This window comes from Primulina eburnea, chromosome 1 (genome assembly GCF_022965805.1).
Source record: "Primulina eburnea isolate SZY01 chromosome 1, ASM2296580v1, whole genome shotgun sequence".
In the NCBI taxonomy this organism is placed as follows: Eukaryota; Viridiplantae; Streptophyta; class Magnoliopsida; order Lamiales; family Gesneriaceae; genus Primulina; species Primulina eburnea.
This window is the reverse complement of record NC_133101.1, coordinates 15,025,332-15,051,831: the sequence shown is the minus strand read 5'-3', so window position 1 is coordinate 15,051,831 and position 26,500 is coordinate 15,025,332. Positions and strand designations below refer to the sequence as shown.

General features: G+C 36.9%; 1 pseudogene; it reads right to left on the bottom strand.

The window, feature by feature from the left end:
- Positions 1-11,953: 11,953 nt before the first annotated feature.
- Positions 11,954-13,685, bottom strand: LOC140828178 (cyanidin 3-O-galactoside 2''-O-xylosyltransferase FGGT1-like; annotated as a pseudogene).
- Positions 13,686-26,500: the final 12,815 nt, after the last annotated feature.

Sequence of the window (26,500 nt, the reverse complement as noted above, 5' to 3'; positions counted from 1 at the left end):
TGGTAATCCTGTCACTGATGTCCGACAGCCGCCCGGTACCGCGATTCTATGTATGATAGATCCATCGTAAATGATGATGTACGATAGTCACCTCTAATGAACTGAATTCACCAAAGGAAATGATAAACGATAAACGATGAAAGATGAACGATGAACGATGAAAGATGATTAACGATGAGCTGTTTTGACACGTCATGATTTTATACGACACGATTATGTTACGTTTTTAAAGTTCATGAAAGGTATGTTGAGTATGATATTTTTCACTGTTGTGTGCTACGTATATGTATTTGCTATTAACGGTGCAGGTGTGTTGAGTCTTTAGACTCACTAGGCGTGTGTGATGCAGGTGAGTGACTGGAGGTGCTGGACTCTGAGTAAGCGGGACTGGTGGGCGACACGACCCGAGGACCTATGATTTTTCCGCACATCAAGATTTATGATTTTTGAGATGATATGATTATTTTTCACTCTGTTTTATTTTACAGTAGATGTTAAGATTTTACTCCGCTTCATTTTATTGGTAAATGTTGATGCTTATTTTCAAACGATGATTTTAAGAAGGATTGTTTGCATGGATTTATTTAAATGTTTCTTAAAAAAAAAATTTATTTCCGCATTTTAAATGCGTAGACGTTTCATGTCATGTTGAGGAAAGTCACAATTAACGATCTGAATTCAACTAAAGATAAAGGAAAATGTTTATGATCATGTTAAATGTTCATGTCATGTTGAGGAAAAGTTAAGGATTTATTTATGCATGTCATGAAAATGTTTATGTTTAAAGTTTTATGCACCATGAAAATGTTTATGTTTATGCATCTTCATGAAAACGATATTTTAAGTACAAGTATTTTTCACCGTTATATGTTGACTGTATTACTCGTTATAAAGATTATGGTGTGTTGAGTCTTTAGACTCACTAGGTGTGATGGATGCAAGTGGTATTGAGGGAGGACTTGATGAGTGATTTGACTGGACTGAAGGCGCACACAACCCGAGGACCAGCACTATATTTTCCGCATTATGCTTTATGATTTCATTTACTGATTTTAAGACTATTTACTTATGTTTTTGAGAGATTTTTGAGAGGTTTAGTATGGGCTATACTTTTCAAATTATTGCTTTATAGATTTGGTAAACCAGTAGACGATTTTGCTTTATGATTATTTCACTTGAATTTTGAAAATACTAGTGATTGAGGTTTTATTTAAAAAGGGCAAAATATTTTATAAAAATATTTTTACGGGTTTTTGAGTTGGCCGAATTAAAAAAAATTCTAGTACTTTTAAAGCAATAAAAAGGACAGGACGTTTCAGTTGGTATCAGAGCAAAGGTCCTGTAAAGGGTTGTGCCACCATCAGCGCCGGGAAGATCAGACGTCAAGCTTCCATTGTAAGTTTTTCAAGCTTTATGTGATTCAGTGTGTTCTTACCTGTATGACGTTATGGATATCATGATTATGCTACATGTTTATTAGCTTTTGAGTATTTTTGCTATGCATGCTTAAATTGCTAATTGAGTTAGGATTTGTCACATGATTAGAGAACTTAGATTTAAATGCATGTTGGTTACGTTAGAATTTGGAAAACATTCAGATATAATGCCTCCTAGACGTGCACCCGTTCATGAGAATCAAGCCGAGAATAGTGTTAATCGTAGAGGGAACAGTCAAGGAAATGCACCACCACCACCACCACCCCCACCTGGGGATCCTGCTACTCGTGCATTAGAGGGCATGACTCGTCTCTTCGAGCAGCAGTTACAGCAGCAGTAGTTACAGTAGATGCAGCAGCAGCAGCCACCTAGGCCACATCAGGATATCTATGAGCAGTTCCGGAGGTTAGGGCCGAAGGAATTTTCCGGCACCACCGATCCTTTTGCTGCAGAGGGTTGGATTCATTCACTTGAGGTACATTTTCGCTATCTTGATATGGGAGATGCGGACCGAGTGAGATGTACCACCTATCTGTTTAGAGATGACGCTTCTTTATGGTGGGAAGGAGCCGAGCATGGTGTTGACCTTGCCACATTCACTTGGGCACAGTTCAAGACGAAGTTTTATGAGAAATATTTCACTCTGGATGCTAGGAGCCGAATAAAGAGAGAATTTATGGCTCTCCGCCAGGGAGATGTCACTGTTGCTGAATTTGTGAAGAAGTTTGATAGGGGTTGCCATTTTCTGCCCCTTATTGCCAGGGATGCAGAAGAAAAGCTTAGACATTTCATGGACGGCCTACGACCTACCATTCGGGATAAATTTATGATGATACGTCCTGAAGATTATGCTGTAGCAGTTACCTATGCTTATCAGGCTGAGCAATCCTTGAGGGACATTGACTTTGAGTTACAGCGTAAGAGGCAACAGCATCAGAATAATAATCAGCCTAACAAGAAGCCATATACGGGACCTCCTAGACCTCAAGGGCCTCAAAAGCCCCAAGGTCAAGGCAAGAAGCCAGTGCCACCAAAGCCACAGAATCAGGGTGCGCCAAAGCCTACTGAGAGGAAACCTTGCAAACAGTGCAACCGTACTCATCTTGGCAAATGCGAATGGAGATCTCGTAAATGTTTCTACTGCAAGGAGGAGGGACACATAGCCAATGACTGCCCAAAGAGGAAATCAGCTACTACGGCCCGAGCTTATGTTATGAATGTCGAGGATGCCGAGGAAGAGGCAGACACTACACTCATCACAGGTAACCTAGTCATTAAACATTTTTATATTGCTTACTATTGCATGAAATGTTAAATTGGTTATTAGTATGGATTTGGGATCAAGATTCAACCTAGAATAAATTAAGTTGCATGTTCTACTTAGTTGGGCTTAAGTGATGATTTTAGAAACCATAGAAAATGATTCGAATTTTGTGCCTTATTTATGTGAAGGATGATATGATTCCAAATAAAAAGGTTTTAGGGCCAAAATTAGAGAAAATCATAAAGGGGAATTTCGAATTATTGGGGGCCAATATGCAATTTTCGAAAATTCAAGGGACTTAAATGCGAATATTCGAAATTTAAGAGACCTAAGTGAAATTTCTAAATTCTTAAGGATCAATAATGCAATTCTCGAACATCAAGGATTAAATCAGAATTTTGAATAATATAAGGACTTAATTGCAATAATTCGAAAAATTTGGGGTCAATTTTGCAAATTTCAAAAGTTGAGGGATTAAAGTGCAATTTTTCCTAGAAACGCTTAATTTCAAAACGAAACCTTCATATAATTTTGGGAACTAATGATAGTAAATCCTTAAGATTCAACACGAAAAGATTTAAAAGACATTTTCTGCGCAGGGAGGATCATCATTCTAGGTGTAGCTACCTATGCTTTGCTAGATTCAGGAGCTACACATTCTTTCATATTAGAAACCTTCATCAAAAGACTGAATATTATTCCTCAAGATATGGGTTTGGGTTTCAAAGTTACTATTCCTTCCGGTGATCAGATGCTCACGTCTAAGATTGTCAAGAATCTGGAGCTTCGTTTATTCAGAGATGTAGTTCGGGCAGACCTTATTGTACTTCCTATGCCCGAATTTGATATTATACTTTGGATGGACTGGTTATCAGCGAATGGAGCTTCGATTGATTTTCGTCAGCGATCAGTATCTATCAGGCCACCCAGTGGTAAATCTTTTGTCTTTGAGGCGGCGAGAAACAAGCAAATGCCGCATATTATCTCTTGTCTATGTGCGAGGAAGCTTATTAAGCGGGGATGCCAAGCTTATCTAGCATGTGTCACTACTACGCATGAATCCACCAGTCAGAAAATAGAAGATGTTGATGTTGTGAGAGATTTTCCTGATGTCTTTCCCGAGGACGTTTCTGGCATTCCGCCCGATCGTGAAGTGGAATTCTCTATTGATCTTATGCCAGGCACTGTCCCTATATCTAAAGCACATTATCGTCTAGCACCCGCTGAAATGAAAGAATTGAAAGATCAAATTCAAGAACTGCTAGACAAGGGTTTCATGCGCCCTAGTTACTCTCCATGGGGCTCTCCGGTATTATTTGTGAAAAAGAAAGATGGTAGCATGCGCCTTTGCATCGATTATCGTGAGCTTAATCGTGTCACTATCAAAAATAAGTATCCACTGCCAAGAATTGAAGATTTATTTGATCAGTTGCAAGGAGCATCGATATTCTCTAAGATTGATCTGCGATCGGGATACCATCAATTGAAAGTTAAGGAGTCTGATGTTCACAAGACGGCATTTCGCACGAGATATGGGCACTATGAGTTTATGGTCATGCCATTCGGGTTGACCAATGTGCCAGCGATCTTCATGGATCTCATGAATAGCATATTTCAGCCGTATCTGGATCAGTTTATTATTGTCTTCATTGATGACATATTGATCTATTTCAAGAGCAGAGAGGAGCATAGTCGCCATTTGAGGACAGTACTGCAAGTTCTACAAGACAAAAAGCTTTATGCAAAATTCAGCAAGTGCGAGTTTTGGCTTATTAGAGTGGCATTCTTAGGCCACATCATTTCCAGTAGTGGAGTTGAAGTTGATCCAAGTAAAGTGGAAGCAGTGAAAGTGTGGCCAATACCAAAAAGCGTCACCGAGATTCGTAGTTTCTTGGGACTAGCTGGCTATTATCGCAAGTTTATTCAGGGGTTCTCATCTATAGCGGTACCTATGACCGCCTTGACTAAGAAGAATGCGAAATTTATTTGGGGACCCGAGTGTCAAGACAGTTTTGACAAATTGAAGCAAGTCTTGATATCAGCACCAGTATTATCTATGCCATCAGGGCAAGGGGAGTATGTTCTTTATACCGACGCTTCTAAGCTTGGTTTGGGTGCAGTTCTGATGCAAAACGACCGAGTTATCACCTATGCGTCAAGACAGTTGAAAATTCATGAAAAGAACTACCCTACTCATGATCTTGAGCTTGCAGCAGTAGTCTTAGCACTAAAGATTTGGAGGCATTACCTTTATGGGGAGAAGTGCAAAATATTCACTGATCATAAGAGCTTGAAGTACTTCTTCACCCAAAAGGAGTTGAATATGAGACAGTGCAGATGGCTCGAATTGGTAAAGGACTACGATTGTGACATTAGCTACCATCCGCGGAAAGCTAATGTAGTGGCAGACGCATTGAGTAGAAAGACAGCAGTTATCACTCCAAAGACCGTTGCAGTCCGAGATACAGCGGTTTGAGCTTTCAGTGTATGCTAGGGGCGAGGCCCCTAATCTTGCCACATTATCAGTGCAGTGGACTTTGAGAGACAGAATTCGGGGTGGGCAGTCTACTGATGAGCAGTTGCAAAAGTGGAGAGCAAGAGATGAAGCCAAGGGCTGGAATTTATATTCAATGGTGGATGGTTTAGTCCGTTATCGAGACCGTCTATGGGTTCCTAGTGACGATTCTTTGAGAGATCTTATTATGAAGGAAGCCCACGACACACCATATTCCATTCATCCAGGCAGTACGAAGATGTATAGAGATTTGCAGTTGTTGTATTGGTGGCCAGGCATGAAGAGGGACATTCTGAGATATGTATCTGAGTTTTTGACTTGTCAGCAAGTCAAAGCAGAGCATCAGCGACCAGCGGGAAAATTGAAGCCACTCCCTATCCCCGAGTGGAAATGGGAGAATATCACTATGGACTTCGTTGCGGGACTGCATAAGACTGCTAAAGGATCAAATGCCATTTGGGTGATAGTTGATCGTCTTACGAAATCAGCACATTTTATTCCTATTAAGACGACATTCACCATGGTTCAGTATGCTGACTTGTATATTCGGGAGATAGTTCGTCTGCATGGGATGCCAGTGTCTATTGTTTCTGATAGAGACCCGCGATTTACTTCATCTTTTTGGAAAAGTCTGCATGCAGCGATGGGGACCAAGTTGTTATTCAGTACAGCATTCCACCCTCAAACCGATGGTCAGTCAGAAAGAGTTATACAGATTTTGGAAGATCTACTGCGAGCATGTGTTATTGATTTCCAAGGCAGTTGGGAACCAAAATTACCTCTAGTGGAGTTCACCTACAACAATAGTTTCCAATCATCAATTAGGATGGCTCCTTTTGAGGCACTCTATGGAAGAAAATGTAGATCTCCTATTCATTGGGACGAGGTTGGGGAAAGAAGAGATATTGGTCCAGATGTGATTGAAGAGACAGCTGAGCTTGTAGTCAAAATTCGTGATAGAATGAAGACTGCACAAAGCCGACAGAAGAGTTATGCGGACAAAAGGCGAAGGGACTTTGAGCTTGTAGTGGGCGACAACGTATTTGTGAAAAAAGCACCTATGAAGGGTGTTATGCGCTTTGGCAAGAAAGACAAGCTTAGTCCGAGATTTATTGGTCCGTTCGAGATTTTGGAGAGGATTGGGACACTAGCTTATAGAGTGGCATTGCCACCCACACTTTCTGGAGTTTACAATGTGTTCCACATTTCGATGCTGCGAAAGTACATGTCTAACGCGTCACATGTGCTTAATTATGAACCTCTTCAACTAACTCCAAATATGACTTATGAGGAAAGACCCGTCCAGATTTTGGCTAGACAAGAAAGACGATTGCGTAACAAAGTCGTTCCAATGGTCAAGGTCAAGTGGCTGAATCACTCGGAAGAGGAAGCTACTTGGGAAACCGAGAGAGACTTGAAGAGTCTCTATCCAGATTTATTCGGTAAGTTCTAAATTTCAAGGACGATATTTTATTTAAGGGGGGAGAAATTGTAAGGTCCAAAATTAAGACGACGTAATCCAACTGCATGCGACCTTGGAAATAATGAAAAATGAGTAATTAATTGATTTTAATTGCTAATTAATTATGTGACATATTTGTTTATGTGCTAAAGGAGATCTTTATTGTCATCATGCATAAAATGGTATTTTAGGAATATTCAAGCGACGACGGAGTAACGGGGACCGAGGGCTGAAGAAAACGTAAAATATTTTTATTAAATAATTATTTTTAATTATTTAAAAGATGGTCGATGCTTTTTAGTATTTTTGTGAAATTAAGAGTTTTTGAGGTGATTTTATACGCCGGGGTGCAAATTTTATCGGTGTTGGTTTTGCAACTAAAATACGAACGTTTTGGCAACCCGGCTAATAAATTTACATGTTTAATTAATCAAAACTTTGGTTAAAATTTTATTAATCCTAATTAAATCTAATGGGCTTGAATTTTGTGGCTTAATAGGCCTAGAGCCTACTTAGCAAATAAATTAGTATAAAAAGTAGTAAATTGATCACAAAACCCTATGCTAGATACAAATCCATCGGCCACCTAGTTTTTATTTCTGAAAATTCCCTACCCCTCTCCCTTAAACTCACGGCAATACACACCATATCACTTTGAGGATTGTTTCGAAGGGTCCAACAGCAAGCACAAGCCAAAGTCGTCTCCCGTTCTTCATCGCCAACGATTATTAGAGCGTATAACACGCAAAGGCACACCTTAATCTCTTTTCTCACCCATCATGTCATAATATGTTTTTTTTGTTCAATAGGTTTTGGTTATAAATCATGAAAACCGAAAGTTGTTGTCTTTGTTTCTCTTTTTTGTCATGATTTATGTATCTCTTGTTGCATGCCATGATACACGTTTTTGTTATACCAAGGGGCTGCCATGAGGTCTAGGCATGGATAGGTAAGTATTACACGTGTTTTGGAGTCCCACACACCACACATGAATTGACTAAAACCAAGAAAGAAAGAAAGAAAGAAAGAAAGGAAACAAGAACATGCAGAAACCGAATTCTGCTGTCAAGGGGATGGGGTTCGGTTTCTGTGGCGCAGGGGTTGGGGCTCAGGTTGGCTGGTTCCAGGGGCTAGCCAAGGCCTTGAGTGAGTCATGGAGGGAGTCCTAGACATTGTATGACTCACGCTAAGGGTCGGGAAAGTGTCCTAGCCAAGCTAGGACTCTACCCGAGAAAATAAGATAGCAGCTGTGGGTGTCTTCGCTCGGCTGCAGGGGCCAGGGGCTCGATGCATGGGGTACGGGCTGGCCAGGGTGGTTCATTAGGGTCCTTATGGGGTGCACAACACACTGGTTCACGGCTAGATTCGTTGGCTAGGGTCCCTAACACAGCAAACAAGGAGTCCACACACCTCACAACTCTCGGCCAGAATAGGTGCTTCTTGGGGCAGCTTGTTTTTGGGTTTTAGGGTGAATTCTTGGTGAACTTAGAGTCCAGTAGGGTACTTTGGAATGTTGGTCAAGTTTTGGCTCGATATTGTTCGGGGGTAACTCGTGAAAATCGAGAGTTGGCTCGGGGGTGAAAATTAGGTGTCAAATAGGGTTTTTAAAACAAAGAAAAATTGGAAAACGGCTCACGGGGGTCGAGTCGTGGTCCATAAGTGCTAAAATAATATAAAAAGACTAAATTTAGAATTTAGGAATTTTATATTAAAGTTGGTATTTTTCGGGATTAAAACACCGTTAAAACAATTAATTAAAGATAAATGAAAAAGTCTAACATTTAAGCCAAATAAAATTACGAAAAAATTCATGTAAGCTTAAATAATTATTTGGGACATGTTAGAGTCGTGAAATCACGAAAAAAAGTCGAAAACAAAAAATGTCGAGTCCAGGGGTAAAACGGTCTTTTTACACCGAGAAATTAGTAAAGGTCATGGCAGTGCCCGAAATGCTGTTTTTATGAAAATATGATTATTTTTATATGTTTATGAATTTCCAATGATTTAAGAATGATTTTTAAATGTCTAAGGGATTTTACGGTTTTAAGAAGACGTTTAAAATACATGTTGCATGCTTGTTTCAAAATGAAAATGTAAGTATTATTCACGATTTTTATAACGTGATGTGAATGAAAAATGTTGAAGGAAGTGAAGTGATTGTGACTAATTCGTTAATAATGGCGACATCGTGAGGGTTATGGTCCAAGTGGGAGCCCGACGATCGTGTTTCCATTATTGCGAATATGAGGTTATGAGGTTTGAGGAAGAATGGGAATATCGTGAGGGGAGAAGGCCCCAGAGGGAGCCCATTTATGGGAAAAGGCCCCAGAGGGAGCCCCGACGATCGTATTTCTATTCGATTATGTTAGGCCAAGGCTCAGTTGACCGGTGAGAGTGTCGCTGATGTCCCCGCCGCCCAGTACTGTGGTTTTATGTAGATGGATCCATCATCATGTCATGTTGAGGAAAGTCACAATTAACGATCTGAATTCAACTAAAGATAAAGGAAAATGTTTATGATCATGTTAAATGTTCATGTCATGTTGAGGAAAAGTTAAGGATTTATTTATGCATGTCATGAAAATGTTTATGTTTAAAGTTTTATGCACCATGAAAATGTTTATGTTTATGCATCTTCATGAAAACGATATTTTAAGTACAAGTATTTTTCACCGTTATATGTTGACTGTATTACTCGTTATAAAGATTATGGTATGTTAAGTCTTTAGACTCACTAGGTGTGATGGATGCAAGTGGTATTTAGGGAGGACTTGATGAGTGATTTGAGTGGACTGAAGGCGCACACAACCCGAGGACCAGCGCTATATTTTCCGCATTATGCTTTATGATTTCATTTACTGATTTTAAGACTATTTACTTATGTTTTTAAGAGGTTTTTGAGAGGTTTAGTATGGGCTATACTTTTCAAATTATTGCTTTATAGGTTTGGTAAACCAGTAGACGATTTTGCTTTATGATTATTTCACTTGAATTTTGAAAATACTAGTATTGAGGTTTTATTTAAAAAGGGCAAAATATTTTATAAAAATATTTTTACGGGTTTTTGAGTTGGCCGAATTAAAAAAAAAATTCTAGTAATTTTAAAGCAATAAAAAGGACAGGAAGTTTCATGACTGGTGCTCCGAACTAGTCAGCTGAACTGATCTTCAGTTGGGCTAGTGAAATCAGTTGACTCATCAGTTGAACTGATTTCACTCTCGTTCTGTTGAACTGGTCAGCTGGGCTCTTCATCAGTTGAACATTCTTTCGGCTGGCCAGGCTTCTGAGGTTCTCCTTGTTAACCACCTATCAACTGGACAATCAACTGAACTGCTCAATTGACGTAACAGTTAGACTGATTTAGTTTGTGAGATTAGTTACGTCTTCAGTTTGCTATGTAAACAGCTCGTAAATGATCATAGTTTCACACTAAGGTAGATTATTAGTAACACAAAATAAAAAGTTTTGTTAACATCAAAATCAAGATTGCGAACTTGAAAAATTTCACCAATCTTCCCCTTTTTGATGATCACAAAACTTGAGCAGTTAAGCACAATATATTCAATTCAAGGGTTAGTACATTCAAACATCTTTAAAATCTCCCCCTCAAGAACTGAATTAAAGAATTTCTGAAAAAAATTTAAAGATAGAGGATAAAAGAAAAACTCCTCCTCCAAAACTGAATAGAAGACGGTTTGAAAAATACATAAAAATATAGAGGGTAAAAGAAAAAATCTCCCTCCAAAACAGAATTGAAAACCCCTTTGAAAAACATAAATATATATGCTCACTTGGCAAATTTCAATCATTCAAATAATGTAGGCAAGAAGTCTGAATATAACAATTAAGTCACACTGAAACTCAACTGGATGAACATGATGTTTATTTATTCACATAAAATTAGTTTTACATTTCAATACATCAGTTGAAAAGAAATTGCTACTTCAATTGCTTTTTAAATAAAATCGATTATCAGTCAGTTTGTATATGACAGAACTGGATACTTCAGCAACTGGTTGCCTTTATCATTTGAACAACTTCCTGGTTGTGAGTTCAATTTGCTAGAGAAACAAGTTAAACTGCCTTGAACTTGACTTCTTTGCAGGCTAACTGGTCAAGCAGACTCAAATTAACTCAACTGATGTTGAACCGTATTGATAAGATATATCAATGAAGTGGCGAAATATTGTTGATGATTAACCTCCACTTTAATCATCCAACATCCCAGTATGGCTAAGCTTTCTTTGTATGTTACTGAACTGGTTGGCTCGCAACTGAAATCTTGTTCACTGAACAATTTAGTTCTGCATCTGGGCATATGAAGCTCAATACCCTCCAGGCTGATTAAAATCCCAAAGCTAAGAGTCTAGACAAGTGGCGACAATGTTAGTTGCAGTGTCAATCCTCTCAACTCTTTACTGAAAACCGATATATAAAAATTTTCAAATAGTTTAGAAAATAGCATCAAATACTTTAAAAACTATTTTAAAACAAGATAATTTAAGACACAGTTTTCTTCAAATGTTCTTCTTAGAAGAGCTAGCTCTGATACGAAATTAAGAATGTGTTGTTAATTGAATTAATTTGCGATCTTGGGATATCAAAGTTTGTATGTAACCTTCTAGAATTGCATAGGAAATGATGGTCAAGGAAGGCTTGAAGATTGAAGAATTGATCTCGAGAGTTGTCATCATTTTAATATTGTTGACTAGTCTTAGTTTATTATAGATGTCTTTGTTCAAATATAAAGTGGTTCTTCATGTACGTGTAATTCAAGCAGAAGAACAACAACAAAATATAAGTGTGTGTCTATCTAATTTCAACATTACCAAATTGCACCATACAATCAATAATTGTTTCCTCTGCCGACAAGTTCTTTTTCTCCAACCCCACATCAATAATTGTACATTTTCAGAAATTATGGAACTCATCCACGTTTTGAAGGTGTTGGGTTCTTTTCTTAATAATAGAACAAAATTCTCAATGAAACTTGAGATTTTTTATGTCAGATATATTATAATTAAATTATATAATTTAAACCTAAAAATTAAGGTAAATCAAATTAAAAGTTTCACTTTGAAAACCAATCAAACTAACGGCTCTTTAACTAATAGAAGATAATATTATTTGATTATTAAATGCAATTAATATCACTTGTTAGTTTTTATAAATATATGTGTACAACGAAATTAGTTTTTTATATAAATTCAAAAATATCACTCATTATTACAACATGAGTTTTGTGATATTAAATTTATGAGTTGAAAAAAATTCCTTTAAAATAAAAAATTATTAATTTATCAATTAAATAATAAAATTCGACTGTCCTAATATAGAGAGATTTTGCTATGTCACTCAATTTAGGAATTAAAATAAAAAATTCCAAAGTTCACAAAGTACAAAATCACATTAAACTAAGACCGAGTTTATAACTGAAAGATCTCATCTTCTACTAAATTAATTGGTTCTTCGAGTTCGAATCTCCTTACAAATCTAAAATAAATCATATTAAACTGGGTAAACATGTTGAATACAAATTTTATTTGAAGTTACAAGGCTTGTCAGTTTCTGAACAAACTCATCCGTGTAAGAATCTTCGAGCTGTTTGGTCAGCAAGAAATCCCTCCACTTTCCATGATTTGCCCTGATTTCATTCCCAATCTCACTCTCTTCTTCCATCACCAATTTGATCGTCTCCGTCACAGCCTCTTTTGTGAACAATCCATCTTCTTCTCCTTTCTTCACTTCAAGTCCCACCCTCAACTCTCCCCCCATAAATCTTGCATTGATGAATTGGTCACCCACATGTGGTATCAACACCAACTGGCATTCGCTCACCAACCCCTCCGACAACGAACCCGACCCGCAATGCGTGACGAAGCATCCGATCGAAGGGTGGGATAGGATCAGCTGTTGCTGCACCCAACCTCCATGGATGACGCCTCTTTTCTCAGTTCTGTTCTTGAAGCCTTCGGGCAGTGCTTCTTCTACGGTATTACATCCTTCGGGTGGTTTAAGTGCAGCTAGAAATGGAAGACCTGTGATTTCTAAACCCAGAACCAGTTCTTGAAATTGATCCGGTTTTAGAATGGCCTCGCTGCCGAATGCGCAGAAGATCACTGATTTGGCTTCGAACTGATCCAGCCAATTCGCCCATGTCTCGTCTAGACTTACCGTCGGTGGATCTGGTAACACGGGGCCTGCTAGAATCACCGGTTTCTTGTGCTTTTTTTCAAGAAATTCACAGTATTTCCCCTCCATTTCTCTGCAGGATTTGAATCCCAGTGCATCACATTCATCCACTGACAGAGCGAAGCGTTGCAGAATAGTCATGTCAGATCCATATTCCTTCGAAGTTGCCCATTCCCTCCCCGAACGCACTTCGTGCGGGTAAAGCTTGACCGCCGATGGAGGGAAATCAGTGGGAGGTTCTGACAAAGCATCAGCGTCAGGCATATGGTGAAGGAGGTATCCCAGAGAGACAGAACTCACGATATTATAAAAAACGGATTTGATCCCTAATCTCCGTGCCAAAGCTGGCAACCAATGCGTGAAGTCGAAGAACACGAGATGGGGCTTGATTTCTTTGAGCAAAGAATCAACCAGGGGTTGTGTGAGATCCATCGCGTGCCTGAGAAGCGGACCCATCTGAAAGGGAATATCTGCAGTGGTCTCGGCACCTTGGGGGAGTCCTTCGACATGCGGGATTGTGATCGGTATGAAGCTTATGAGATCCGGGTGGAGATTGAATTGGCTTCAGTTTGGACTGTGTTTTGGTGGGGAGGAGGAAGAAGATTGTGTGGCCTCTTTCGGCGAGTTTGTTGGAGAGGTGAAGAAATGTGGTGTGATGGCCCATGGCCAGCCATGGATACATCACAATCTTGAGCTTCTCTTCTTGCCTCATCCTTCTTCAATTTTTCGGAGCAAACTAAGAAAATGCTTTCGAAAGGAAACCTAGTGGTGAAGTTCTATGCGACAAGAGTGAGAGAGAGAGCTTTATTGTCTTTAATTTGTCATTATGATGCGGTACAGCGGTAGACTTGTTAAAATAATATTTAATGTACAGTTTTGTTGTGAAAAAATAAAAATTTATGGTAAAAAATAAAAATCTCAAACTCTCAAAATTTATCAAACTACACACTTTATAATATTTTTCTCTCTACTCAATTGTGATTTTATTCACGAATGAGAGATTTATTTATAGGAAATCTTTACAAATAATCCGAAAATAAAATACTTCATTACCTACATCATCAGACACTAATTTTCAATATTTACAACTCTTATTTTCAACATTCAAATATTCAACACTCAAATATTCAATACACACATTTTAAATATTATTTTTCAACACTCCTCCTTGTGATTATGATCATAATGGTTGTCTTCATTACGTGTTTTTATACTGACTCGTTAAAAACCTTACTAGGAAAAAACCATTGGGATAATTAAAAATCATAGTAAGGGAAAAAGAGTGGAGTCACGTAAACTCCTCCTCATGTTGACACGAACATATCTTCACAAATTTCGTAGATTGCGCATCCCAATATTATATATGTGCTTTCTGAATATTGACGTAGGAAGTGCCTTTGTGAAGAGATCTGATGATTTTTCACTTGATTGAATGTGACGAACATCAATACATTTATTCTTCTCAAGCTCCTTGGTGAATGCGAAGAACTTAGAAGGAATATGTTTAGTTCTATCGCTTTTTATGTATCCTTCTTTCATTTGAGCAACACATGCAACATTATCTTCATATAGTATCACAGGCTTCTCGTCGAATGATAATCCGCATGAAATTTGGATATGTTGGGTCATTGATTTTAACCACACACATTCACGGCTTACTTCATGTAGTGCAATAATCTCGGCATGATTTGATGAAGTTGTTACGAGCGTTTGTTTCTGTGAACGCCAAGAAATTGCAGTGCCTCCACGAGTCAATACATATCCATTTTGGGAACGTGCCTTGTGTGGATCAGATAAGTATCCAGCATCGGCATAACCAATTATACTTGGATTAGCATCTTTTAAATATAAAAGTCCAAAGTCTGTCGTTCCTCGTAGATAATGGAATATATGTTTAATTCTGTTCCAGTGTCTCTTTGTTGGATATGTGCTAAATCTTGCCAAAAAATTTACGTCAAAAGATATATCAGGCCTTGTACAATTTGTAAGATACATAAGGGCATCGATAGCACTTAGATATGGTACTTCTGGACTAAGAATATCTTCATCATCTTCACATGGACGGAATGGATCCTTTTCTATGTTTAGTGATCTAACAATCATTGGAGTACTTAAAGGATTTGATTTATCCATATTAAAACGTTTAAGGATCTTCTCTGTATAATTTGTCTGGTGAACAAACATTTCATACTCTTTTTGTTCAATTTGTAAACCCAAACAATACTTTGTTTTTCCAAGATCCTTCATTTCAAATTCTTCCTTCAAGTATGACACAACTTTCTTGAATTTCCTTATTCGTTCCAATGATGTTTAAATCATCAACATATACAGCAATAATTACGCATCCGGATGTTGTTTTCTTAATGAAAACACAATGGCATATTGAATTATTTACATATCCCTTTTTCATCAAGTGATCACTTAGTCGATTGTACCACATTCGACCGGATTGCTTTAACCCATATAATGATCTTTGTAATTTCACAGAATAACATTCTCTGGATTTTGAACTATGTGCTGCAGGCATCTTAAATCCTTCAGGGATTTTCATATATATATATATATATATATATATATATATATATATATATATATATATATATATATATATTACTATCAAGTGATCCATATAATTAAGCTGTAACAACATCCACAAGACGCATTTCTAAATTTTCAGATACTGCCAATCTAATCAAATACCGAAACGTAATTGCATCCATCACGGGAGAATACGTTTCTTCATAATCAATTCCAGGTCTTTGAGAAAAACTTTGTGCAACAAGTCGAGCTTTATATCTTACTATTTCATTTTTCTCATTTCTCTTTCGAATAAAAACCCATTTGTATCCAACAGGTTTTACACCTTCAGGTGTAAGGACTATAGGTCCAAAAACATTACGTTTATTTAGCGAATCCAATTCAACCTGGATGGCTTCTTTCCATTTTATCCAATCCTGCCAATTTTTACATTCACCAAAAGATTTTGGTTCATGATCTTCATTATCATTTATGATGTCGATTGACACATTATAAGAAAATATATCTTCAATTTCTTCTATATCTTTTCAGGTTCCATATTTTTCCAGTATTAATGTAATTGATAGAGATTTCATGATTCTCGTCAGTTTGTGGTTCTGACAGAACATTTTCATCATCATGTGTTTCTTCAGGAACATCATTCTCTATTTTGTGATCATCATGTGTTTCTTCAGGAACTTCATTCTTTATTTTGTGATCATCGTGTTTCTCTTTTTCGAGGAATTTTATCCTTGGAACCTACTGGCCTTCCACGCTTCAGGCGTTTAATGACATCATGAGTATCTTCAATTTGTTTCTTTAGAATTTCAATTCGAGCAGGGGCATTTGCAACATGTATATATGATTTAGCTACCCCTTTTGTATCTGCAAATGCATCTGGTATTTGATTTGCTATTCTTTGCAAGTGTACAATTTGTTGTACATCTTTTTCACATTGTTTTGTTCTTGGATCCAGATGTAACAATGATTATACATACCATGTAATTTTCTTTTCGGTATGTTTCTGTTCTCCCCCTAACATTGGGAAGATTTCCTCATTAAAATGACAATCAGCAAAACGTGTTGTGAACACGTCGCCTGTCTGAGGTTCAAGATATCGAATGATTGATGGACTATCATAACCGATATAAATTCCAACCTTTCTTTGAGGTCCCATTTTCTTTCGTTGCGATGGTACACTAGGCACATACACCATACATCCAAAAATTCTCAGATGAGAAATGTCTGGTTCTTCACCAAATGCAAGCTGCAATGGGGAGTATTTATGATATGCACTTGGTCTGATGCGAATTAATGAAGCAGCATGTAAAATTGCATGTCCCCATATAGAAATAGGAAGCTTTGTTTTCATAATCATTGGTCTAGCAATCATTTGCAGACGTTTAATCAATGATTCAGCCAATCTATTCTGTGTATGTACATGAGCAACATGATGCTCAACAATGATTCCCACAGACATACAATAATCATTGAAAGTGTGGGAAGTAAATTCACCAGCATTATCAAGTCTAATTTTCTTGATTGTATAATATAGGAAATTGATTCCTCAATTTTATTATTTGAGCGAGTAATCTTGCAAATGCAACATTTCGAGTTGACAATAAACATACATGTGACCATCTGCTGGAGGCATCAATCAATACCATAAAGTATCTGAATGGTCCACATGAGGGATGGATTGGTCCACATGGAAAATGCTTTCGAAAGGAAACCTAGTGGTGAACTTCTGTGCAACAAGAGTGAGAGAGCTTTATTGTCATTTAATTTGTCATTATGATGCGGTACAGCGGTAGACTTGTTAAAATAATATTTAATGCACAATTTTATCTTTATTTGATTACTTATTTAATTATCATAATTTAAATATAATCATAGTTAATGCAAAAATTTATTCAATTTTTCTTTTCTTTTCTTTTTCTTTTTTTAGGGTATAAATCAGGAAACTATTTTGTGATGGGAAATTGATCGATGAACAAAAATATCGACTTCAAGGTAAAATTATGTTTTCGGCCTTAGTCTTTTATATTGTTAAGTTTCGTTATAAATAATATATATTTTAATTTTTGACAATTTTAATAACTTTTATTGGAAAAAATATTGCACATATCGGGATAATATTGGAAAAATAATTAAATACTGAAATTTATTATAAAATAGAGGACCAACAATACAAATAGATAAATATATAGCACAAAAAATATAGTTTTTTCAAAAAAAAATTATAAAGATTCAATACTTGATCTTGAAAAATATAAGAAAAGGTTATTAAACTCAAAACTGGGGGTAGTTTTCCTTGTATGGGCATCCCGAGATTTCATGATTATTAATAAATATGTTTGAATTATATTAATATAAATATCATCAAATATTATAAAATTGCCTTTCGTAGCTCATTAATTAAATAATTTTAAAATAACGTATTTAATATACCCTATAAACATGCATTATTTTTTGTTCAGACATATATATATATATATATATATATATATATATATATATATATATGCAAAACTTGTGTGAGACGGTCTCACAGGTCGTATTTGTGAGACGGATCTCTTATTTGGGTCATCCATGAAAAAATATTATGCTAAGAGTATTCTTTTTTATTGTGAATATGGGTAGGGTTGACCTGTATCACAGATTAGGATCTATGAGTCAGTCTCACATGAGACTCACTCACATATATATATATATATATATATATATATATATATATATATATATATATATATATATATATATAATATATATATATATATAGAACCTGCTTTCACCGAGTTGCTACAGAACAAATGAATATTACATCAATTTTCATGTGTTCAAACTCCTCAACAAAATTCAATAGTGGAAAGGAAACATCAACATTTGCTTAATGTTGCTCGATCTTTGTTTTTCAGTCTCATGTGCATATTCGTTTCTTGAGTGAGTGTATTTTGACAGCAACTTATTTGATAAATTATGTGCCTTCACCATGGACTCATAACAAATCTCCTTATGAGTTGTTGTATCAGAAAAGCGTTGTTGGTTGCCTTCCATTCGCAACCACATTATCAGCTCATTGTGAAAAATTTCTTCCAAGAGCTCGTGTATGTGTCTTTTTGGAATATCCCCCATGCATGAAAGCACACAAGTTATTGGACATTAGGAGCAAGTTGAACCTCGGTTCTTCCATCAAGCTATCAAATTTGATGCATGGAGGGCAGCAATGAGTGATGACCTTGATGCAATGGAAGCCAACAATACTTGGTCAGTGGTTCTTCTTCCTTCGATAAACAACCCATCAGTTGTCGTTCGGTATACAAGATAAAACACAAATCTCGTGGATCTATAGACAGATATAAGGCTTGGTTAGTTGCTAAAGGATACACTCAACATGAAGGCGTTGATTTCTTTGAAACCTTTTCCCCAGTTTCTAAACTAGACACTGTCGAAGTTTTACTCACTCTAGCTGCTAGTCAAAGTTGAAAACTTGCTCGGTTGAATGTCAACAATGCCTTTCTAAACGGTGATCTACGTGAAGAAGTTTACATGGATCTTCCCTCCCTTGGGTACACTCCCAACTTGAATCTAGATTTATACAATCTCAAGCTGACTATATTTTATTCACCAAAGGCTCGGGTTCTTCTTTCTATGTCTTGCTAGTATATGTTGACAACATCATCATTGCGGGACATTCTCTTAGTTTAATTCATGAGTTAAATTTTGTTCTCCAATGCAAATTCAAACTTGTGGATTTGGGTGCTCTAAAATACTTTCTCGGTCTTGAGATAGCACGGTCGATACATGGTATTTGTTTATCACAACACAATTACACGTTGCATCTACTCGAAGGTTCAGGTTTCCTTGCTTCCAAGCTTGTGATTGTGCCTATGGAACCCCATATTCAACTCAGTCTCACATATTCGAATTACTTGCATATCTCACCCAATATAGAAACATCATTGGTCGTCTACTCTATGTCACATTGTCATGACCGAACATCACATTTGCAGTACACAAATTGAGTATAATTGTGTTCCCAATCTCGTTCTTCCCATTTGAAGGTTGTGCATCATATTCTAAGATATCTAAAATTAAATCATGGGCAAGGGATTTTCTTTCCAGCCTCTTCTGCCATCCAATTACATGATTTTTCAGATGCCGATTGGCCTGCATGTGCTGATACACGAAAATTAGTCACCAGATTGTGTATTTTTAGGTGACGCTTTGATTTCATGGAAAACCAAGAAACAAGTGACTATTTCCAGAACATCCACAGAGGTAAAATATAGAGCTTTAGCAACTACAACAAGCGAAGTACTAGGGCTTACTCAGTTACTCAAAGACTTAAATTGTAACGTACCGTACTTTTAACTACTTAAAAATTTGCGAAAAAATTAAAAATTTCTTAAATAAACGTGAACATTCAAAATTCGATAAAAGAAATAAACTGTACGTCTCACAAGTTGTTGCAACAAAGGTTGAAGTTTAAAGTTTGACAAAAGTATTAAATGTTTTCATAAGACTTAAAACATGACGGTCCTCGGGTTTAGCCTCCCGCTCAGTCCAAGCATGCTTTGGTTACCACCTCCAGCCTCTTCATAAACATCCTCACCTGCATCGATCAAGTCTAGTGAGTCTAAAGACTCAACACGTATAAACTGGAAGTAACAAGTACTACATAATAAGATCACATGCAACTTTAAAATAGATCATTCATACTTAAAACTTGACTTGTATATCAAAACCTGAACATACGTGCATACATACTTAGACGTGCCATCAACATAAATTTTTCTTAAACATGTCTGCATACTTGAACATACATAGCTTCATCATTTTGCGTAGAGATATGTTTCAATGCAAGTGACCCATAACATAATCGCCTTATCAGACTAAGCCACAGTACTGGGCTGACAAGATTGAATCCACTGCCACATACATGAGATCCCCGTTCATAATTAACGGGCTGATTGGTCTCCGTTCATAATCTAACGCTTTCTAATCTCGATCTAAACCCGTTCATAATTTAACGGACGGATTGATCCCCGTTCATAATTTAACGCTTTCCAATATTAAACATAATTTGGTCACAAGACATTTAGCATACCTCAAAAACTTAAAATATTTTTTCTGCACGTCAAACATACTTACTTGGCGTTGAGGGATTCGTTGGATCTCGCTTGGGGTCACTGCTGCACATACTAACATGAATTTCAACACTTAACTTGCATACTTAGACGTACGTATTCTTGCTCACCACCGAATTAAATAGATAGATTATGACATTCTAGATCACTCGGGACTTGATCCTCGTTAAATCGTCGTACTAACCCATTACATCGAACCTCGAAAAATCTCTAAAATTATGTGTGAACATTTCCAAAAAGTAAATGACATGAACTCACTATAGAACTTGAAAAGAAGAAAGAAAAAAATATTTTTACAGATGGGGCCGCACTTGCGCGGTAAAACCTTACCGCTCGCGAGCCAGGGTCCGCGCTCGAGCGATAATAAATTACCGCTCGAGCGCTGAGCCTTCTGGGGAAAATACTCGGACAGAAAGAGTGACGCTCAAGCGGTAAAATATTACCGCTCGGGCGCCGAGTCTTCTGGACTCCGCGACACGAAGCTCAAAACTCCTACTAAATTATATGAATCATGAACTGATCTATCGAGACTCATCTTAGGACGCTATGACAGAGATTCAACTCAAACAAAAGTCCCCAAAAACGACGACTCACAACAACTACGCAACATAATCCCTAACATGAATTTTAACACCAAAATACTTCCTACGACTTTTACTTCAACCAAGTGCCTACCACCGACACAAGACTAAGCACCAAAATTTATCACAATGTCATACTCACAATACCCAAACGCAGCAGCGATCCACCAATGGTTCCCAATGAAGCCTGCAACTCAAAAACTTCAAGAACACATCAATAACACATTTTCAGAAAATGCAGTTTGAGCAGTCTCTCAAAAATCACCATAACTCACTCAATTTTTATCCAAATACTTCGAATTTTATATCAAATAGAATGTATCAAAAAGTTCTATGATTTTCATGTTGAAAGTTTTCTCAAAATCAGGACCGAAAAATCACAGTTTTTAAAAAAAAAGTAAAAATGAGATTTTCACATCCAGAAACGTTCAAAAATACGATCTAAACAATTACCGCTCAAACTTTACACTTCACACATGTATTTTTACGCATAAAAACAACGCAACACATACTATAACATGATCGACGCAGGAAAAATAGAATATACATGCATTTTGATAATTAGAATTACCGAACAACAATACCGAAACGGGGAGAGATGCGAGGTTGATCGGAACGAACGTGGCACGTTTTTCTTGCAATAAAATCAACAAAACTTGCTGGAAAAAATTTCTGAAAGGATGGGCGGCTGTACTTGGGAAGGAGAACCCTAGGCTTTTTCTTTGAAATAAAAAATCTGAATGTGTGTGTGTTAATCGGTTTTTAGTGTGTGTAAAAACATGTATGTGTGTGTGAGTGTATAAAACGTGTGTGTTTGTTTTTAATTAGGAGAAATTATAGTTAAATTAACTAATTAAAATACTAATTAAAGGTTAACACACCTTAATTTAATCAAGCTCCTCAATTAAAATAACTACACATTAATTTTATAAAATTCTCTAATTAGCACAATAAAATACAAAAATGCTAACTTTAAAAGTTTTAAACTCTTAAATCACTAAATACATAAATAAGGCTTTTAAAATGCTAACCTAAATAAATTATTTAAAATGCCCCAACCTCAACTTAAAATAAAATATCACATTTAAAAGTTCCAAAATCGTCACCGGTATCCTTTCCTCGAGCTCGCCTCGAATAATCGCCTGAAACATGGAACTCGAAAAGCATTTTAACGTGCATCGCATAAACATTAAAATAATGCAATTTAAATAAATCATGCATCAGTAAAATCATTTTAGACTTAAATAAAATATTTAACGATTAAATAAATGCATGGTTTATACGTGTACTGAATTTGGGCACTACATGCATATCACCATTTCTACTCATGCCACTATATTTTGTGACAGCCAATCAACCATTCATCTTGCTTATAATCTTATATTCTACGAGCGTACAAAACAAATTGAGATCGACTGTCATTTTATTCGTGAGAAAATCAAGGAAGTTGCGATTAAACTTCTGCTAATTCCGTCTTATTTACAGCACTCTAACATGTTCACAAAATCGCTTCCATGTTCAGCTCTTTCTCATTTGATTTCCAAGATATATGTCAAAGATATTTACAATCCATTTTGAAGGGGTATCATATTAATAGTTCGGTTTAGATATTAGTTAAACGGTTAGTTTATTAACTTGATTGATTACACGTGTATAAATAACAAGTGTAAAATTGACTTGAATGAATCAATCCATTTTTATTTAAGTGCATGCTTATCTTTGTAATAAAGACAAGAATAGAAACTAGTCCTGGATGTAGAAACTCCAAAGGTTGCCACAGAGAAAGTAGATCAATGCGTTCCTGGGAAGTTATTTTACTCGATGGCGGTTAATAGGAAAGCATTCCGGAAAAAAATGACAAGGCTTCTACAGACGAAAAATAAGGTGGCCATAAAAAATGCAGGTGATAATATATTGCTATATGAATCTACATCGTTGGTGGATCAGCATAGGGTTTTGATGGAAGGGCCAAGGAGCCAACAAATACAAAACACCATCTGAGGTGATATTTGATTAGATGTCTATATGGGTGTAGTGCCATAACGTTCTGGTGGCCGTAATGCACAAAATGATAATGGAAAGGATAAGGAACCAGATCAATCAAGTAAAACAAGTCTATAGTCTAAGCATACAGATCGAGTGAATATCAAATCACCATTACTTTTCTAAAGGACTTAACTAAACTAATAGCTACTAAGAGTCCAAAACTATACATGTTTCCGTCGTTAGCCCTTGCTGTTGAGAGCCCCAAAACTAGAGCACAACTTTGCAACAACCTTAGAAGCACTTAGCTATTGCCCGAGCCTCGATTATATGGCTAAGAACGCTTATAAATTCACAAGAAATGAAAGAGAAAACTTGAACTTACCACTTGAAAATGAAATATTCATGGCCTTTTTATAGAAGATGTTTGGTAGATCCGATCCTGAGTTCGGATCGTCCAATCTCTACATGCACAGCGTTTTGACACTTCTGTGGATACTTAGGTTCGGAAGGTCTGAACTGGCCTTCGGAAGATCTGATCTCCCACGTGTTTGTACAGTTTTGACACCTCAATAGACTGTTTGGCCATGAAACTTCGGAAAGTATGATCTATATTCGGATCATCCATCAAGTTCGATGCTTTGGAACCCACCCTTTGTGGATCCGATCTCTTCGGATGATCCGAATTGCATTTATTTGGTTCCAAACTAGTTTACAATTTTATTTTTTTGATTAATGACCACTTAAGCATCTTTAACATTAAAATTGAACTCAGGTCACTACATTATCCCCCTCTCAAGAGATTTCATCCTCAATATTAAGGATAGGATAAGCAAAATCAATGGAATTGAGAAAACACAATATTTTATTACAATTGAGGAGTTACACAATACAATCGCTGAAACAAAAGAAAGTATATCTCAAAACAACTCTGGATACTCTGACGCATACGACTTTATAACTCCCAAGTCGCTTCCCTAGTGCCTTGGCACTGCCATTACACCATAACCAGTGGTATGTTCTTCTTCCGAATTACTTTCAATTTTCTTCAGGCAATCCTGAGCGGTTTCTCCACATAGGATAGATTTGGATCTAGTTGAATCTACATACTGTCGTAACAATGATACGTGGAAAACACCATGAATTCTTGAGATATATGGCGGTAAATCCAAATGGTATGCTACATCTCCAACCTTTTCCAGAATCTCAAATGGACCAATGAACCTCGATGCGAAATTGCCTTTAAATTGAAATCATCACCTTCCGAAAAGATGAAACATTCAAGAATATGTGTTCTTCTGGCCAAAACTGTAGAGGTCTACGCTTGGTGTTGGCGTAACTGGCTTGCCTATGCTATGCAGCTCTGATTCTTTGTTTGATCAAGTTTACCTTATCCACAATCTGCTGAACTAACTCTGGTCCCTCTACCTACCGCTCACCGACCTCATCCCAAAACAGAGGTGTATGATAATGGCGCCCATACAAAGCCTCAAAAGGTGACATGCCGATACTGCGATTGTAGCTATTATTATATGTAAACTCGATCAACGGTAAATGATATTGCCACGCTTGATCAAAATGCATCACTGATTCCCTAGGCATATACTCAAGTGTACGAGTGGTCAACTCTGACTGGCCATCAGTCTCTAGATGAAAGGTTGTACTCGGACTCGATGTAATACCCAATGCTGGCTTAAAACTGCCCTAAAAGCATTAACTAAACCTTGGATCTCTATCAGAGATAAAACTCAACGATACACCATGTAGTTGTACAGTCTCCTCAATGTAAAAATGAGTCATGCGATCAAAAGAAAATATCAGTTATACGGAAAGAAATTAGCAGACTTGGACAATCGATACACAACAACTCAGATTTTCGTCATTGTTCCTTGAAGACATAGGCAAGTGGGTGACGAAGTCCATCGTCACATGTTCTCACTTCCAATCGGGAATTTTAAACTCTGAAGAAATCTTCCAGGTCGTCGATAATCTGCCTTGACTTTCTGACATACACGGAACTTAGACACAAATTGATAAACATTGCGCTTCATTCCTTTCCACCAGAATCCCGTATGCAAAGCTTTGTACATTTTCATACTGCCGAGATGAATGGTGAACCTACTCCGGTGTGCTTGAGGCAAAATATCATCTCTCAATTCCGGATCATTGGGTACAACCACTCGTCTAGATAAAAAAAATATCCCATCAGACTGGAAATTGAAACCAGGAGCATTATCTCATTTAGCTAGTAGGTTAACCTCTGAATTTTCGGGTCATAGAACTGCGCATTCTTTATGCGAGTATGCAAGGCTGGCTCAGCTAGTATTGTAAAGACTCAAATCCCTTGTTCCTATTTCTTGTGTTGAAATGTGAACCCCGAAGAAAAACATTACTATCAGTGCTAGAAAGGGAACTAGTATGAAGTGAACTCATATTCACTTTACTCGGCGATAAAATTCGTAGAACCTGGATGGTACTTATTCTCCCAGTCATAATATTTCAACATATCCATCCATCGGAGTTGTCTCATGTTCAACTCAGCCTGAGTGAACAAGTATTTTAAACTTTTGTGATCTGAATAAATCTTGAATATCTCGCCATACAGATAATGAAATCAGATCTTCAACATAAATACAATGGTTTCAAGATCTAAGTCATGTACGAGGTAGTTCTCCTCGTGAGATTTCAACTAACTGGAAGCGTAAGCAATCACATGTTCATTATGAGTCAAACACACATCCTAATCTTCATAAATATGCATTGGTATAGACTACAAATCCACCAGATCCAGACGGTAAAAATAACACAGGTGTTATCGTCAATCCTCATTGCAATTCCCAGAAACTCTTCTCATACTTTGCTGACCACTCAAAAGCTGACCACTCAAAAGGAACATTTAAAACGACTATAATATCTATATGTGAGGACTCCTCAATAAACTTAGTCAATGGTCTATCTATATGTGAGAACTCCTCAATAAAACGACTATAATATCTTGCTAATCCAAAAAAGCTACAGATCTTTGAAGTTGTAGTCGGACGCGACGAATTCAGAATAGCATGTCATGTTTGGGTCAATAGAAACTCCATTTTTAGAGAGAACATGAACAATGAACACCACTTGATCAATCCAGAATTCGCACTTGTTCTACTTGGCATACAACTGTTTATCTCGCAAAATTTGCAATAATATCCTCAAATGTCGTGAGTGTTCATCTATACTGTGAGAATATATCAAAAAATCATCGATGAACACTATGAAGAACTTGTCAAGATATTCTATAAATCCTCGATTCATCATATCCATGAAGACTGCAGATGCGCTAGTCAAACCAAAAGGCATCAATAAAAACCCATTTTGATCGTACCTCGTACAAAAAATTGTCTTAGAAATATCCTT